Raw genomic sequence first — 18,157 nt, forward strand, 5'->3', positions numbered from 1 at the left:
CTGCAATGTAAATTATCTTATTTGGATGTTTTCATTTATTACCATTTCCTTCAGGTCCTTGCCTCTCTCCATTTCTATGATGTTCTAGAGTTCTCCAATCTTACAGATATTCTATTTTCCTTGATTTTGGATCTCTCCAGCATCCCTGAATGTAATCACTGCACCATTAATAAGGGTTTACATCCTCAATTTTCTACTCAGCCTTCTCCAACTCGCTACACCTTTTTTTGAGATGGACAGTTGGCAGGCTGCTGGTAATTGCAGATGAAGGACTGACACATGCTGCGAGACTGGCTCATGGAAACCAGGTACTGAAGCCGGGATTCCAGAGGGTGCTGAGGGCAAGAAAGAGTCCTGAATGGCCTTAGGTGCTGAAGGATTCCTGATCTTATTGGAGGTTTGGAACTGAGACCTCAGTTGCCAATGTTTCGACTGGAGTCTGTGCAGTTGCAGAGGTTGCGGGAGCGTTGGAGGCCAATCCACGGACACTCAGTACCTCTGAAGCGATTCTGCTGCTTCACTTTTTCCTCTTGTTAGGGGCACCAGGCAATGATGGTGACTCTTTGTTTGCAGACAAAAGTTGAAGGATATAATATATATTACATTTTTTTCATACATTATTAAGTGACAATAAAAGGAGGTTTGGTATTAAGCTTAGCAGGTTTTTAGTCTTTTTTTCCTAATTTTGTTTCTGATTCTAAACACTCATACTTGGAATTTTAATTTTCCAGAAGCTGTATTTTTAAAGCTGTGCAGCCGAACTAGATGCTCTCAGTTATCCCATCAATAAAGTTACCTCAGATAAAATTTTTAAAAAGATATTTATTAAATCCAAGTACTTTATTGATTCAAATTTTATTGCCATCACGGAACAGTAAGGGTATCTTCTGCAAGAGAAACAGCTCAAGCTATTTCCATGGTTTATGATTTCACTTTCAAAAATTGCATTGACATATTAATGTTGCTCCCAGTCACATTGTCATGTGCAGCATGGCTCTGAGAGCTAATTGATGGCTTTATCCCTGAAGGCGGTAATCTCCTCCAGCCTACACATCTCCAAGATATCTTGCCACTTCTTTCACCATCAGATGCTGACACCCTGAACTCTGGGATTTGCAGTACAAACTTCCTTACACCTCTGCAATTATTCCTCTCCAAGTAGCCATGACTTTGACCAAGGTTTTGATCAATTTTGCTTATATCTGAATGTGTTTAGTTTGTTAATCCTTGTGTGACATTTCACTACCTTGAAGACACCATGAAGGAGGCACACCAAAACCTTAACTTTCTAAGGAATCTGAGGAAATTTGTCATGTCATCAGACACGCTATCCAACTTCAGGTGCCTTGTGGAAAGTATACTGACTGCTGCATCACAGCCTTGTTTGGGAATTCAAGTGCTCAGGAATGTAGAAGGCTGCAGAAGGTAGCCAGGTCCTTCACAGGCCACGACCTCCCATCCATTGAAGACAGCTATGTGTGACGCTGTTTCAAGAAAGAAGCCAACATTATAAAGGACCCATTATCCAGGTCACAACCACTTCTCATTGCTACCTTTGGGCAGAAAGTACAGAAGTCTGAAGACCAGCCCCTTGAGGTTCAAAAACTGTTTTTTTCCAATGGCTATTAGGCTGATCTCGGCTGTACCTATGCTGTACCTATCTCGGCTGCACCATTTCATCAGATGCAAGGATCGACAATGAGATAGACAACAGACTCGCCAAGGCAAATAGCGCCTTTGGAAGACTACACAAAAGAGTCTGGAAAAACAACCAACTGAAAAACCTCACAAAGATAAGCGTATACAGAGCCGTTGTCATACCCACACTCCTGTTCGGCTCCGAATCATGGGTCCTCTACCGGCACCACCTACGGCTCCTAGAACGCTTCCACCAGCGTTGTCTCCGCTCCATCCTCAACATCCATTGGAGCGCTTACACCCCTAACGTCGAAGTACTCGAGATGGCAGAGGTCGACAGCATCGAGTCCACGCTGCTGAAGATCCAGCTGCGCTGGATGGGTCACGTCTCCAGAATGGAGGACCATCGCCTTCCCAAGATCGTGTTATATGGCGAGCTCTCCACTGGCCACCGTGACAGAGGTGCACCAAAGAAAAGGTACAAGGACTGCCTAAAGAAATCTCTTGGTGCCTGCCACATTGACCACCGCCAGTGGGCTGATAACGCCTCAAACCGTGCATCTTGGCGCCTCACAGTTTGGCGGGCAGCAACCTCCTTTGAAGAAGACCCCAGAGCCCACCTCACTGACAAAAGGCAAAGGAGGAAAAACCCAACACCTAACCCCAACCAACCAATTTTCCCTTGCAACCGCTGCAATCGTGTCTGCCTGTCCCGCATCGGACTTGTCAGCCACAAACGAGCCTGCAGCTGACGTGGACTTTTTCCCCCTTCCATAAATCTTCGTCCGCGAAGCCAAGCCAAAGAGAGATTAGGCTGATATATTAATTCCAGGAAATGAAGCAATGTGCATTTATATCATAATGGGAATGATAATTAGATTATTGTCATACCCATAAATATAATGTACATCTGCACTGAAATGTACCAAACAGGAACTCCAATAATATATATTAAATTACCATATAGAAAGAGATAATAAATATGAAAGATAGATAATAAATATTCACAGTTACAAGAAAAAAAATGGTGTTTCAATAGTGTAGACAGGTCTTTTTGTGGTGCCCGTGTAGTTTCTGATCAGGGGAGTGAAACAAGAAATTCTGCATATTGTTTTACTCTTTGAATCAGTCTTGGTGAAAGGCTCAGGCCTGAGACATTGATTATATATCTTTGCTTCCTATGAATGCTGTAGGGTCTGCAAGTTTCTCTGGCAATATTATGTATTTACTACAATCATAGAATATACAGAATTTCTTGTTTCACTCCCCTGATCAGAAACTACACGGGCATCACAAAAAGACCTGTCTACACTATTGAAACACCATTTTTTTTGTCTGTAAATATTATCTATCTTTCATACTTATTATTTCTTTACAGTAATTTAATGTATGTTATTGGAGTTGTTTTTAAAAAAAATTGTACCTGTTTGTCTGCAGCAAAAAAAGTGTTTCAGTTCATATGTACGTTGTGCTTACAGGTATGACAATAATCTCATTATTGCTAACATTGTCATTATTATATAAATGCACCTTGTTTTAACTCCTGGAACTGATATATCAGGAGTGAAAGCTAGTTAAACATATGCTCTTATCAATTTGCAAACACTAACAATTGTCTTCATTTGTCCAGAGTCCATGAAACAATAACATCATCCTGAGTTGATTAAATAGCAAGGCTAGTGGCTGATACATTTAATCAAAAGATTGAAGTCATCTCACTGCCAAGGACATCTCATCCAAAGACAAATACGTCATTGACATTAAACATCTATTTTACTCAGAATTGTTGACGTAAAGCAAAATGGAAAAAGAGCCCGATCATTTCCATTAGACATATCTAAAGGAATTAATTATGCCCACAACACATCAGAGTTGCCGAAGAGTGGTTTGAATTTCAGTAACTGAGGGATTTTCTTTAAGATAAGAGTGATCTTCCACCCTTCCTTAAGCTGGAGATAGATTCTCGAGAGAAAGAGAAAAGTTGTGCTTGAGTATAGGAGCAAGAACAGAACATTCATCCCCTTCAGCCTAGCCTACTAATCAGTAAGTCCTTTGCTTTTCATCGCATTCAATTATTGATCGTTCAAAAAGGTTTGTACTTCCTCTCCTCCAGTGAATCCAGAGATTCACCTTCTTCTGCAAGAAGTCATCTAGAGCTCAGATGCAAAAGACCTCCTACAAAACTTGTAACAATGTCTCATTTGAGATTCTCCCACCATTGGAAATTCTTTGATATTTTATCACTCCTGTCTAAGGATTTTATGTTCCCATTCTGAGCTGCGTAAATGGTGGCGGTACTCAGCAAGCTCCTATGAACAGAAATAAGATGATGGCAGGTTTAGACATCAATAGGTAAAGCCACTATGGCTCTAATTACATCTGAGTCCAGAAGTTTTCCAAAACGAAATTGCTTTTCCAAAAGGACCTGACTTGGGGCTGGGGCTAATATTTTAATTTCTGTCAGCTCCTCTGTGAAATTTGGCTTCACGATCTGAGTACAGGAGTGGGATCTGTTATCCAGTGAGCCATAGCTTGCACTTGGCATCAAACTATGGAGACCACTTACATGTAGCTATAACCGCTACACTATGGAGTAGCGCAACGCTATTACAGTGTTAGTGAGCCGGGTTCAAATCTGCCGCAGTCTGTAATGAGATTGTTTGTCTCCCCGTGACTGCGCGGGTTTCCTCTGGATGCTCTAGTTTCCTCCCACGTTCCAAAGTGGTATGGGATTGGTAATTGGTCACATGGTTGTATTTGAGTGGTGTAGGCTTCTGGGCTGGGAAAGTCTGTTAAAATGCTGTACCTCTAAATTAAGATAAATTAAACAACAATTCTTTAAACCTTAAAGTTGTTTTCCCTGTATTGTGGAGAGTGAGTGGAGACCAGATAGAGGTTTAAAAAATGAGAGACAGGTGGACAGACAGAATATTTTCCCCAGTGTAAAAATGACACACATACTGGAGAACATGCATTTCTGGTGGGGGAGGGGAGGGTGGGGTGAATGAGACCTGAAGATAAAGCTCCATTTCCCCTGAAGAACAGGCCCCTTGCATAGCCATAAATGAGGTGAGGAGAATCCTATCAAGGGTGAACCCACACAAGACAGCATGACCAGACAACATACCAGGTTGGCTACTAAAGGACTTTGCAGATCAACTAACGGAGGTCTTTATGGAGATCTTCAACATGTCGGTGCAGCAGTTCATCGTCCCAGCAGATTTCAAGGCAATCATCCCGGTACCAAAGAGAGCAACAGTAACAGGCCTCAATGAGTACTGCACAGTGGCACTGATCTCAACTATTATGAAATTCTTTGAGCATCTGGTGAGGGAACTTATTAAAGCACACAAACCCAGTAACACTGGACCCATTTCAATTCACCTATAGACAGAACCATTTGCTGACGAGGCTATAGCCTTGTCCCTCCTCTCTGTCCTGACCCACCTGGAGAACAACATCTCATATGCCTGGCTGCCGTTCATTGACTTCAACACCTCTCCGTCTCACTGGATTCTGCACTTCCTAACGAAAAGACCACAATCTGTCCTGGTTGGCAGCAAAATGTTGAGCACTGTCATGCTTAGCACAGGTGCACTTCAGGGCTGTGTGCTCAGCTTGCTCCTGTTTAACTTTCTGACCCATGACTACAAAACCAGATCCAGCTATGAAAATGTCATCAAGTTTGTCGATAACACAACAGTAGTTGGCCTCGTCAGCAACAATGATGAGTTGCACTACAGAGAAGAGATGGAAAATCTCGTGATATGGTGTGAGAGTAATAACCTCAGTCTCAATGTGGACAAGACAAAGGAGATGATTGTGGACTTCAGGAGGACAAGGGACAACCACCCTCCACTACATGTTAATAGCTCAGTAGTGGAGACCACCAAGTGACCTGGACAAAGCATCTCCTCACTTTTCAGGAAGGCTTAACAGCAACTGCACTTCTTGAAAAGGCTGAAGTGGGCAAGGCTATCAGCCACCATTCTTTCAATGTTCAGCAAGAGCTCTGTCGAGAGCATCGTGGCTGGCTGCTTCACAGTATGGCATGGTTGCTGTAGAGCATTGTAATAGAGGCAAATCCACAGACCATAAAAGTGGCAGAGAGGATCACTGGGGTCTCCCTGCCACCCCCCCCATTCCCTTGATGTGATTTACTGGGAACGTTATTTAAAGAGGGGTTATAAAAATCAGGGAGGACCCCTAGCACCCCACAAGGAGCATCATCCAGCTACTCCCATCAGGAAAATGATCCAAAAGTATTGGAGCCAGAACCGCCAGGCTGAGGAACAGCTTCTTCCCACAGGAACTAATGATTGCCAAAATAACAGTTCATGACTCTACTATTATTAATAGTATTTATTTCATTATATATGCACAGCTATAACCATATAACAATTACAGCACAGAACCAGACCAATTTAGCCCTTCTAGTCCTTGCTGAACACATTCTCCCACTTAGTCCCAATGACTTGCACCCACCCCATAACCTTCCATACCCCTCTCATCCATATACCTATCCACATTTTCCTTAAATATTAAAATCTAGCCCACATCTACCACATCTACTGCATCAATATGTATGGTTTGCATGCCTGTTATGTCTGAATGTGCATTTGCACTGATGTGCACCATGGACCAGAGAATGCTGCTTCGTTGAATTGTACTGGTACAAACAGACGACAAATAAACTTGAACGAACATTTTACACAGAGCAGAAGATGGTGGAAGCATATATGACAGTTGGATTTATGAGGCTTCTAGACAGGCACAAACACAAGCAGGGAATGCAGAGGTATGGATCAAGTGGAAGCAGCAGAGATTTAGTTTCATATGGGCATTGTGGTCAGCGCAGACATGGGCTGTTCCAGTGCTGCATTGCTCTGTGTTCTATGTTTTCTGAAGTTCCTTCACTCACTGGGTCAGAGAGAGTGTCCTTAACTAATAGCCTCGAAGAATAAAGTTGACATATTGTGTGGCATATTTTTGAAAGATGGCATCCATTCTGTTCCACAGACAATGCTATAGTCTTGACTCTTCACTCCATCTGGACCCAGTTGGAAAATGATGTCTCATACATCAGGCTGCTGTTCATCGACTTCAGCTCAGCATTTAATATGATCATTCCCTAGAGGCTGGTGGAGAAGCTGTCCTTGTTCAGACTCAGTAGCCCTCTCTGCAACTGGATTCTGGACTTCCTGGTGGAAAGACCATAGTCTGTCTGGGTTGGTAGCGGAACTTTGAGCAGTGTTATACTCAGGACTAATGTGCCTCAGGGCTGTGTGCTCAACCTGCTCTTGCTCATGCTATTGACCTATGACTACATCACCAAATCCTGCTCCAATAGTGTCAACAAGTTTTTTCAGATGACACAACAGTTGTCGGCCTCATCAGCAACAACAATGAGTCGCACTACAGAGAAGAGGTGGAAAAGTTTGTGGAATTGTGCAAGTAACAACCTGAGTCTCAACATGGACAAGACGAAAAGATGATTGTGGGCTTCAGGAGGACCAGGAATGACCACTCTCCACTACACATTAACAACTCTGTATTGGAGAGAGTGGAGAGCACCAAGTTCCTTAGAGTTCACTTAACTAGTAGCCTATTGTGGACACTCAACTTCTCCTCACTTGTCAGGCAAGCACAACAGTGAATGGGCTTCCTGAGAAGACTGAAGCAGGTAAGACTATTGAGCACCATTATGTCATCTTTCTATAGGAGTTCTATCAAGAGCATCCTGGCCATCTGCATCACAGTTTGGTACAGTTGCTACAGTAAAATGGATTGGAGGTCAATCAGATCGGTCATAAGAGTGGCAGAGAGGATCACTTGAGTCTCCATTTCCCCCCCTCCCCCCACCATTGACATGATCTACTGGGATTGTTGTCTGAAGAGGGTGCATCACACCATTGAGGACCCCTTCCACTGAGCACAAAGCTTCTTTCAGCTGCTCCATTTGGGAAAGAGAAACCACCAGGCTGAGAAACAGCTTCTATCCAGCAATGAGAATGCTGAATGACCAAAGGAACTGCTCACAATAACCATCCGAGAATCTCATATTCATGAAACAAAATTTATTTATTTATTTATTTGTATGGATGCAATACTCGTGCTTCATGTGTATTGTTTTTCTGTATGTGTGTTATGTCTGGATATGCATCTATGTGATTTGCATCGAGGACCGGAGAACGCTGTTTCGTCAAGTTGTACTTGTGCAATCAGATGACAATAAACTTGGCTTGACTTGATCCATGCAAGGATATGGGAAGAATAATTTCTCTTTGTATTTTTGATTCAACTTCATTCAAGTTTATTATCATTTGACTGTATATATACAGCGTTTCTCTAAACTACGGTGCACACACATACATACACAATATGCAGCACATAATAATCACATATATACATAAGAATATAATTGAAATAAATTGATATAAATATTTTGGGATGATTTACTCAGTTACAGGATACCATTCATCTATCTTAAAGCCTGTTGGAAGAAGCTATTTTCCAGTCAGGAAATGCTGATTTTGAGGCTCTTGTACCTTATTCTTGATGGTAGAAAGTCTGGAGAGAAAGGATCCTTAATATTATTTGAGCCTGATGTAAGCAACACTCCACATAAATGTCAATTAATAGAAGAAAGGGAGGCCCCAGTGATCTTCTCGGCCATTTTAATGATCCTCTGTATTGACTTCTGGTTCAATGCTTTGCAGCTACTCTACCACAGTAGACAGGGCACTCTCAATTGTACTCCTGTAAAATCCTGTCAACATGGGGGCAGGTAGCCTAGCCCTCCTCAGCCTTCGAAGGATGTGTAGGGACTCTGCCCTTTCATGACGGCAGTTGACTGGGTGGTTGGGTTTCTAAAAAAAATCAGAAAGCAGCTGTTTGAAGTTGACCTACTCCTCAACCATGGTTAGGAACAAAATCCTTCTTCACTGTCCTATATTTAATGGAAAACTTTGCCATGCGAAGCACTTCCCAATATTTTCAAATGCTCCGGGACCACTTAACAAATATTGGCACACAGTTCGGGTGCTCTGCTAAGCTTTAACATAATCCTAAGGAGATTCTGCAAATATTAGCCTACCCCTGAGCACAATCTGCAAATATTAAATATGCTCATACAGAGGAGTCCTGCAAATGTTAATACACTCATAATAACACCTTGCAAATGTTAGCAGAACTCTCGGGATGTGCCTCCTAATACTGACAGACTCTCGACTCCATGACCTAATTTTTTAAAGACATGCTTCTGACATATATGATGAGGTCGGAAAAATTTGTGGGGATATCTGGTAATGGGAGAGAGAAAGCTGATGGTCTTCTGGAGCTCTCCTGCAGGTTAATGAAGTGAAGGTCTCCCTGCAGTTACGTCTCACCTGAGAAATTCCATTAGCCATGTGCAGTCCACATCAAATGGAATGCTTCATCAAGTACGATGAGAACTGCAGCACTAGCGTTCATGGGGGGTTTTGCTTCTACTTCATACCAGAATCAAAGGCAAAATTAAGCCAACAATTTGTACAGTGAGGAACCGCTGCTATTTTGTGTAACACTATGTTGAATGCTGTGGCTCCTGCTGTCACACTCTGGACAATTGCAGAATGGAGTTGGTGATATGTTTTCATCATAACATCATTCTTCTTATCAGGTTACTCCCTGGGGTCAAGATAATTTCCTTCCACTTCTGTGAAGGATGCATACTGTTCCATCTGTGGAACTTACAGGGTGTGGATGGTTTGCTTGTGATGTTGTCTGCTTCTTCTGTTGTACATGCATTTGTACATACAAACTAAAAGTGTCTTCTCTGGTCTGGAGTCAGGCATTCCACAAGTTATATTCTAGGTGGCCTATTCTTGAATTTTTGTGAAATATTTCACTGCCTTCCTGAAAACTGGCACAACTTGGTGCAGCGGGAGGACAGCGGTCAGCTGACAGGATCTTGTCACTTCAGTGGAATACGTTTACCCTGTCCTCTGCGACTCACCCAGGAAACACCCTGACTAAACCAGGAGGCACAGCATCAAACAGAGCAGTTGAAGGTCATTCAATACTAATGTTAGTTCTTTGGAGGGATTCTCCAATTGTTCCCACTTCTCTACTTCCCAAACTTGATGGGGGTAACTTTAAGAAAATGGCAGCACTGGCAGAGCCGCTGTAATGCCACCCAGTCAACTGCCGTCATCTCTACACAGGCTTTAAACAGCCCACTAAAGGAGCCGATGGTAGTTTTATTTAAAATTCTGTGACCGTGGGGTCTGCACCAAAGATGGCGGTGCCTATGGTCAGCAGCAGCCACGAGGGGTTGCAAACTCCAGGGTACCGAAGAACTGGTGCAGGGCACCAGAAAATGGGGAGACCATCCCCCTTCTGAGAAGAAGGAGACAACCCATGTGATGGTGACCACGCCGGTGGACTAATGAGGTAGCTCTATGGCTGAAAGACGCATACATGCGCGGGTTGCTGGCGAATTGAGGTGAGGAGCCCATGGAGGCTGGAGAATGATGTCAGGAGACTCAGGCCAGGCCGTGGAACTGGGATGCCGAAGACACTGAGGGGGTTCCTGACCATGTCGGAGGTTTGGATCTGAAGCTTGGATTGCCACTGGTTTGGACTAGATTCTCTGTGGCTGCAGAGACTGCAGAAGTGCTAGGGCGAATCTACAGACACTCGGTGACTCTGGGAGGAGTCTTTTTAGCTTCTCTTTCTCTGACTGTCAGAGGCGTTTCAGGCAATTTCTGCCAATGGCGTATCTGTCTGCCTTACAGCAGACAAGAGCAATTTCATGTAATATGCTCTTTTATTGCAATGACAATAAATTTAATTTTGAATCTTGAAGCTGCCATTTATTTCTATTGAATTTCCTTCATCATCTTATAGACTATAACTGTACTCAAATAGGTGACATGGTAAGCATAGTGGTCAAGGGAATGCTGTTACAGTGCCAGAGACCCGGGTTCAAATATGTTGCTGCCTGTGAGGAGTTTGTGTGCTCTTACTGTGACCTGTGTCGGTTTCCTCCAGATACACTCCAAAACGTATAGGGTTGATTGGTTAATTGGGTGTAATTGGACGGCATGTGTTTCATGAGCCAGAATGGGCTTCACCATGCATTATCGATAAAAAAAAAAAAAAATCTGGAGAAGCTGGTGTTTTCCATGAGAGGAAATTTGAGAAACAAAAACTGGAGGTGTTAGAATCTTGAGTGAACAATGAGAAGCTGGATAGTCTCGGTGGATAAGGCTGCCTGACCTATTGAATGCCTCCAGCTTCTCTCTGAGTCAGATCATTTACTGGTTTATATTGAGGCATATAATAGTCATACAGCACAGCAACAGGCCCTTCATTGACTGAGTCTGCTATACATCAACGACTTTCTACACAGATCCCTTTTTTACCCCCCATATTCCCATCAACCCTCTGATTTGAACCCTCACCTACATTCTGGGATCAGTTTAATGAGGGAATGATTTAAGAAAGTGGACACGGCTCCACTTACCCGACTGTATCCTTAATTCCACAATTAGTCTTACAAAGGGACGCATGTTCTGTGAGAGGGGAAGTTTAATGATGTGTGGATCAAGTTTTTCCACAGAGAGTACTAGGTGCTTGGAACAGGCTGCCTGGGTTAAAAGATATGATAGTGGTTTTGAAAAGATTTATTTTTAAAAATTTTTTTTATTTTTCACACTATGAACCATACTAACCAAAATACACACAAACATTTCCCTCTTGAATATACACAGTCATTTTTTCCCCTTTTCCCCCCTCTATTCCCTCCCTCCTTCACCCCCCTCCCCACCCACTCAACGTTCAACCTATATGATACATTAAACCCATTAAACAATGACATTACACAATGAAAATAAACAAGAAATTTGTGATTTCTACTTTTACACACTGGGTCAGTTCATTTCGTCTTCTCCTCCTGTCATTTTAGGTGGTGGGGGTCCGCGGTAGGACTTCTCTGTTGTGTTCCATGTACGGTTCCCAAATTTGTTCGAATACTGTGATGTTATTTCTTAAATTATATGTTATTTTTTCCAATGGAATACATTTATTCATTTCTATGTACATTGCTGTATTCTCAGGCTATCTTCTAATTTCCAGGTTGACATAATACATTTTTTTTGCTACAGCTAAGGCTATCATAATAAATTTTTTTTGTGCTCCATCCAAATCGAGTCCAAGTTCTTTACTTCTTATATACTTAGAAGACTTCTTGAGAGACATACAAGCATGCAGGTAATAGTTACGTGCCATGTGCAGGCAGATGAATGTTAATTTAATTTGGGCATCATTTTTAGCATGGACTTCGTGGAACGAAAGACCTGCTCCTGTGCAGTACTGCTTTGTGTTCAGCAACCAACCTCCACAACCTCCAGTGGGTAAAGGATTCCAAATATGCGTAAACCAGATTTAAAAACTTGGGGAAAACTTACAACAAGGGTGCAAGAGACTTTCTACCAATAGAGGGAATTGGACAGTCATTTGAAGAATGGGATAGCTTTGCTTGGAGCTAGCATGAACGAAGGGCCAAATGCCTTCTTGCAATGCTGCACCCATTCCAGTGATTCAGTAATTAAATATAAATTTACTTATTAACTTTTTATATTTAATTATTAAATGTAGACATACAACACGAGCCAATTGACCTACAACCCCCAGTACATTTTGAATGGTGGGTGGAAACCAGAGCCCCTGGGAAAAACCCATACAGTCACAGGGAGAACAAACAAACTCCTTACTGACAGTGCAGGATTCAAACCCCAGACCCATTTGGTGGCTTTGTAATAGCATTGTGCTAAGCGCTATGCTGACCTTGCCACAAATCTCTGGCCTTTGCCCAGATGGATCTCACATGATATAGATAAGCTTTAAAATCTGCTGATGGAGGAATCTTCCCTTTGCAACACTTAAGCCACCATTTCCGTTTATATTTCACACTGATCCAGCTTAGCCAGGGTTAAACATCAATCTCTCACCCAAGTGAAACGAAAGCTATATCACTGATGCATTTCAATATTTCCTTTTTTCATTAAACCTGTTTGCACAACTCATTCTTTTCTGTCTCGGCATCGATCAAAAATTGTAACTGCAAACAGATTTGGTGTTTGGGGAATAGGTTGAATGACACTGACGAGTAATCCTGTTTAAGATGTCAAAAATCTGAGAATTCTTTTGAAACCTACACCTTCAAACTAAAGGGCCTTGCCCTCTGTCACGGAGCCTGATTGAACTGAGACTAGGTGTGGTCGCTGCCTCTAGGTGCAATCACTTCATGGTTATAATGTCCATAAATTTCAAGATTCACAGTCATAGATTTATCCACTGGGGGGAGACAGGTTCTTTAGCCCATCTTGTTCATGCTGTCCACACTGCCCAACTGAGCAAGTCCCATTTGTCTGCGTTTGCCCCTAAACCATTCTTAACCATCCAGCAGTCTAAATGCCTTTTGAATGTTGCAATTGTATCCGCATCTACCCCTTCCTCTGGCAGCTCGTTCTAGGTGCTCCCCACCCTCTGGGTGAAAATCCTGCTTCTCATGGCCCTTTTAAATTTTACCTTAAATCTACCTCCTCTGGTTATCATCTCCCCTACCCCGAGGATAAAGACTGTGACCATTCACCTAATCAAGGCCCTTATGATTTTATAAATCTCAGCCTCTGACACTTCAGAGAAAAAAAAATCCTAGCCTATCCAGTCCTGGTATTATCCATGTGAAAGCTGAAATTTATTTTCATGACAAGTGACAGGAGGTAGTTGCCATGAAGCTCAAGCTGCAGAATAATTATAAACAAGACCAGGCCTCAAAGCCCTCCTCTCACACATAGCCTTGCCTTCGCACTTTAATTCTCATTCACCAACATTAAGAATGTAGGGACACGAGGAGATCTTTTAGCCCTATGAGTTTGTACTGTACCATCATTCATTACATCATGGAAGAACTGTGTCTTTAATTTCCCACCTCAGTCTGATCACCCCAAAGACCTTGCCTGAAAAGTGTCTATAAATGTCCATCAGCAGCCAATCTCAGAAGCCTTTTTGCAGGACAGAGTTCTAGTTTCTTTCCTTGTTTTCTTAATCTCTAGGTCACTTACTTTTTCTTCTTATATTTATCTTTCCATTTTTTCCTGTTCTCCCGTTTTAATGTTTTTTATTCAAAGAATAAATGTTATCAACTAAGGAAACAATATAGTAACAATTCTGGGAGCCAAATGATCAACTCAGCTAACAACAATCCATTTGGTCCCACTGTTCTTTCTCACATCCTTGCAACCCGTTATTTCTCCCTTGAGTATTCATCCAACTCTATTATGAAGTCGTAACTCTGATAAAATCATACGAAAATAACAATGGCTTCCAAATATTTGTTCAAACTCCTTTCAGATATCATGAATATATCTGACTTCTTTGGTAGCTCAGTCCAGATATTCACCATTATTTGCATGAAATATTTAGTCCTTAAGTTTTATAAGGATGTTGTTGGAACTTGAAGAACAGAGTTACAAGGAAAGGTTAAGCAGGTTAGGACACCATTTCCTGGAGTGTAAAAGAATGAGGGGAGATTTGACAGAGGTATATAAAATTATGAGGGGTGTGTAGATGGCGTAAATACAAGCAGGCTTTTTCCATTAAGGTTAGGAGAGATAACAACTAAGCATGGGCTAAGGGTGAAAGGGGAAAAGTTAAAGGAAACATTAGGGGAACTTCTCACAGAGAATAGTGGGAGAGTAGAATGAGCTGCCAGCTGAATTGGTAAATGCTGGCTTGATTTTTCAATTTAAGAAAAACTTGGACAGGTACATGGAAGGGAGGGGTATAAAAGGATATGGTCTGGGTGCAGGTCAGTGGGATTAGGCAGTATAATAATTTGGTACAAACTAGAAGGGCCAAAGAGCCCCTTTCTGTGGTGTTGTGTTCTATTGTCTGTCTTCTTTAAATTTCTACCCTCTCACCTTCAAACGTGTACCCTCTAGTTCTAGATTCCATTGCACTGTGAAAAAACATTCTGACTATTTTTCTGATTTATACCCGCTCAATTTATAGATCTCCATGTCTTCCTTCGTTCAGCCTCCTATATTCAGAGGAGATAAACTCAGCTGAACCAACCAATCTTAATAGTTAGCCCTCTATTCCCAGCAACATCCTTATGAATCTCTTCTGTGAGGTCTATTGCTACCGCATTCTCCTATGTTGTGGCAAGCAGAACTGTACACTGTGTGGTCTAATCGATGTTTTTCACCACGACATCAAGATGTCCCAACATATGAGGGCAAACCTACCAAATGCCTTCTTCACTTCAGCAACCTTTGGATTTGCCCCCCAAGATTCAATGCTGTTAGGTTCCAGGCCATTGACTCTATATGCCTGACCAGAATTTGACATCCTGAAGTACACTACCTCACACTTCTCTGGATTAAATTTCATCTGCCACCACTTTCTGTTGATTCATCCTTAGACAACATTCTTCACTATCTATGACTCCACAAATCTTTGTGTTGTCTGCAAATTTACAAATTCAAGTCACTTAAATATATTACAAACAACAAAGGACCCAGCACTGCACCCTATGCTATGCCACTTGTTACAGGTATCTAGTTACTTAAACACCCATCAATCATCACCCTCTTTCTCCTTTCGCCAAACCAATTTTGAAATCACTTTGCCAACATGCCTTAGATTCCTTTGGACCAAACAACATGGGAAAGCAAGAGAATCCAGCACTGTGCCTTGCAGGCCACAGAGCTGTGACAAGCTCTTCTACCTGTGCTGGAGTGTCACCCAAAAAGTGATGTGCCCCGTTAGTGATGCCATTAAAACAGATGACCTGGTGCTTTGAATTTTGTGGGATCTTGCTGAGTTTCCCACATTTTAACAGTAACTACAGTTCACGAGTACTCCATTAGGACTTCCTGAGGACAATGAAGGCTATTACTAGTCCACTCACACAGTCCATGTTTCACCTTCTTCAAGACAGCTTCCATTGGATTTTGAAACACAATTGGACAAGTTATCTTGCCATTTATTACTAGAAAAGAACATCGAAAAAGGTTGAATGATGAAAATAATTTCTTGACCTCAAAGATGGAAATATCCTCTTGCATTTCTATAGAGCTATTTATGTACTTTTCAGGTCATATTTTTTGGATGACGTACCAGCGCAGGTAGAAGAGCCATTGCCTCATGACTCTAGTGACCCATGTTCAAACCCAACATTCAGTGCTGTTTGTGTGGAGTTTGCATGTCCCTTCCACATCCCTAAAAGTTTCAAGTTGGCAAAATTATTATCTTTGGGAAATTGTTCCTAGTGTACAGACTGGAGACAATTCCAACTGGAATCTGAGCACTGTTAATAGGAATGTGGAAAGAATAAAGTGTGATTTATTTAGGTTTAGTGCAAATGGGTGTTTGATGGTTGCTCGGTCTTAATCAGCCAAAGGGAGTGTTTCTGCTCTGTTTATCTCCATCATCTAAAACTCCATGACATTTCAGAGAGGAATTGTTATCAACTAAGGAAACAATATAGTAACAATTCTGGGAGCCAAATGATCAAAAAGATAATTTGGGCTTTAATGATGTTGGTTGAGAGTTATCTAATACACCACTCTTGTTCTCTGCAACAGTGGCTAGTTATTTTCCATTGCTCTGTGGGAGAATATCAGACTTTGTTTAAATGCTCACTTAAGTATACCATGTCAAACTTTCTGTTGTAAATTGCAACACCTTCCCTACTTAGAAACAGGTATGGACAAAGTAGTTATTGCTTATTGTTTTCATGAACAAGTGCTAAAAATAATAATGTTGAACTAAATCAAGAGAAAGACATCAATGTGCAAAGTAATTTACAATTTTCCAAAAACTATAAGAAAGATTACTTGAGTCTTTAGTAGGGAATATTAACATCATTAAGTAAAACAGGACAGATTGTACTGCACACAGGACTGAACACAATTAAACACAATTGAACAAATAAACCATTGAAGTATTTTCATTGAATAACCACAAGTTGGTTTATTAAAGGAAATAGATAAAGTAGAAGATATTCAAGGCTGCAGTGTGTGGACGTTGGAATGAATCAGGATGGGATTTTGAAGTGTTCTGACTTCAAGTAACAGAATTGATTAGCTTGTTCCATTGTTTTTTTTTGTTTTTTTTTTAATTTTTATTTTTCACACCATAAATCACAATAGCCATGATATACACTTTTTATTTTTCACACACATTTACAGTGACTTTTTCTCCCCCCCCCCCCTCCTCCCAAGCCACCCCCCCACCCCCCACCCCCCTCTCCTCCATTTTAGGTATACAATCTAGGTTGCATTAATTCAGTCAGACAATGTTGTCATTCAACAAAAATACACCAGAAATTCTACAGAGTCCATTCTTTTCTTTCCTTCTCCTTCCATCAACTTAGGTAATGTTTGTCCCCGGTAGGTTTTCGCTATTGTATTTAATGTAAGGCTCCCATACTTGTTCGAATATTTCAATATTATTTCTTAAACTATATGTTATTTTTTCTAATGGAATACATTTATTCATTTCTATATACCATTGTTGTATTTTCAGATTATCTTCCAATTTCCAGGTTGACATAATACATTTTTTTGCTACGGCTAGGGCTATCTTAACAAATCTTTTTTGTGCATCTTCCAAGTCAATTCCAAATTCTTTATTTTTTATGTTACTTAGGAGAAAGATCTCTGGATTCTTTGGTATATTGTTTTCTGTTATTTTATTTAATATCTGATTGAGATCATCCCAAAATTTTTCTACTCTCTCACATGTCCAGATTGTATGAATTGTTGTTCCCCTTTCTTTTTTACATCGAAAACATCTATCAGATACTGTTGGGTCCCATTTATTTAACTTTTGCGGTGTAATGTATAGTCTGTGTAACCAATTATATTGTATCATACGCAGCCTCGTATTTATTGTATTTCTCATCGTTCCAGAACATAATTTCTCCCATGTTTCCTTTTTTATCTTTATATTTAAATCTTGTTCCCATTTTTGTTTAGTTTTACCATTTGTTTCCTCATTCTCCTTTTCTTGCAGTTTAATATACATATTTGTTATAAATCTTTTGATTAACATTGTATCTGTAATCACATATTCAAGGTTACTTCCCTCTGGTAAACTCAAATTGCTTCCTAATTTATCTTTCAAGTAGGATCTCAGTTGGTAATATGCCAGCGCTTGTTCCATTGTTTGATGTGAAACAAAGAAAGTGAGATTTAATGAGCTTCTTTCCAACTTTAAAAAGTTTTGATAAAGTAAATGGGGAGAAATTGCTTTCATAGACATGATGACATATTCCTGTAAAAAACTTCTCCAGAATTAAATTATGTAACAGAAGATGCAAAGGTCTATTTTTAACCACAGTTAGTTATGATTCATACCTCCAGGAAAAGTGAATCACATGGGCAAATCTGGATTATGTACCCAAAATTCTAACAATAGAGACTGTTGAGGTAAAAATCATTGGGAAATTAAAAAAATCCTCTCC

General features: G+C 41.0%; 1 long non-coding RNA gene across 1 annotated transcript in view; it reads left to right on the top strand.

Moving 5' to 3' along the window:
* Nucleotides 1-3,557: 3,557 nt before the first annotated feature.
* The window catches only part of LOC138756274 (uncharacterized), a 50,037-nt gene continuing 35,437 nt past the window's right edge, over nt 3,558-18,157 (top strand). The window contains exon 1 of the long non-coding RNA XR_011352938.1: nt 3,558-3,681. This is a non-coding gene — a long non-coding RNA (uncharacterized lncRNA). The remainder of the gene's footprint in view (nt 3,682-18,157) is intronic.

Source organism: Narcine bancroftii, chromosome 3 (assembly GCF_036971445.1).
Source record: "Narcine bancroftii isolate sNarBan1 chromosome 3, sNarBan1.hap1, whole genome shotgun sequence".
NCBI classification, from domain to species: Eukaryota; Metazoa; Chordata; class Chondrichthyes; order Torpediniformes; family Narcinidae; genus Narcine; species Narcine bancroftii.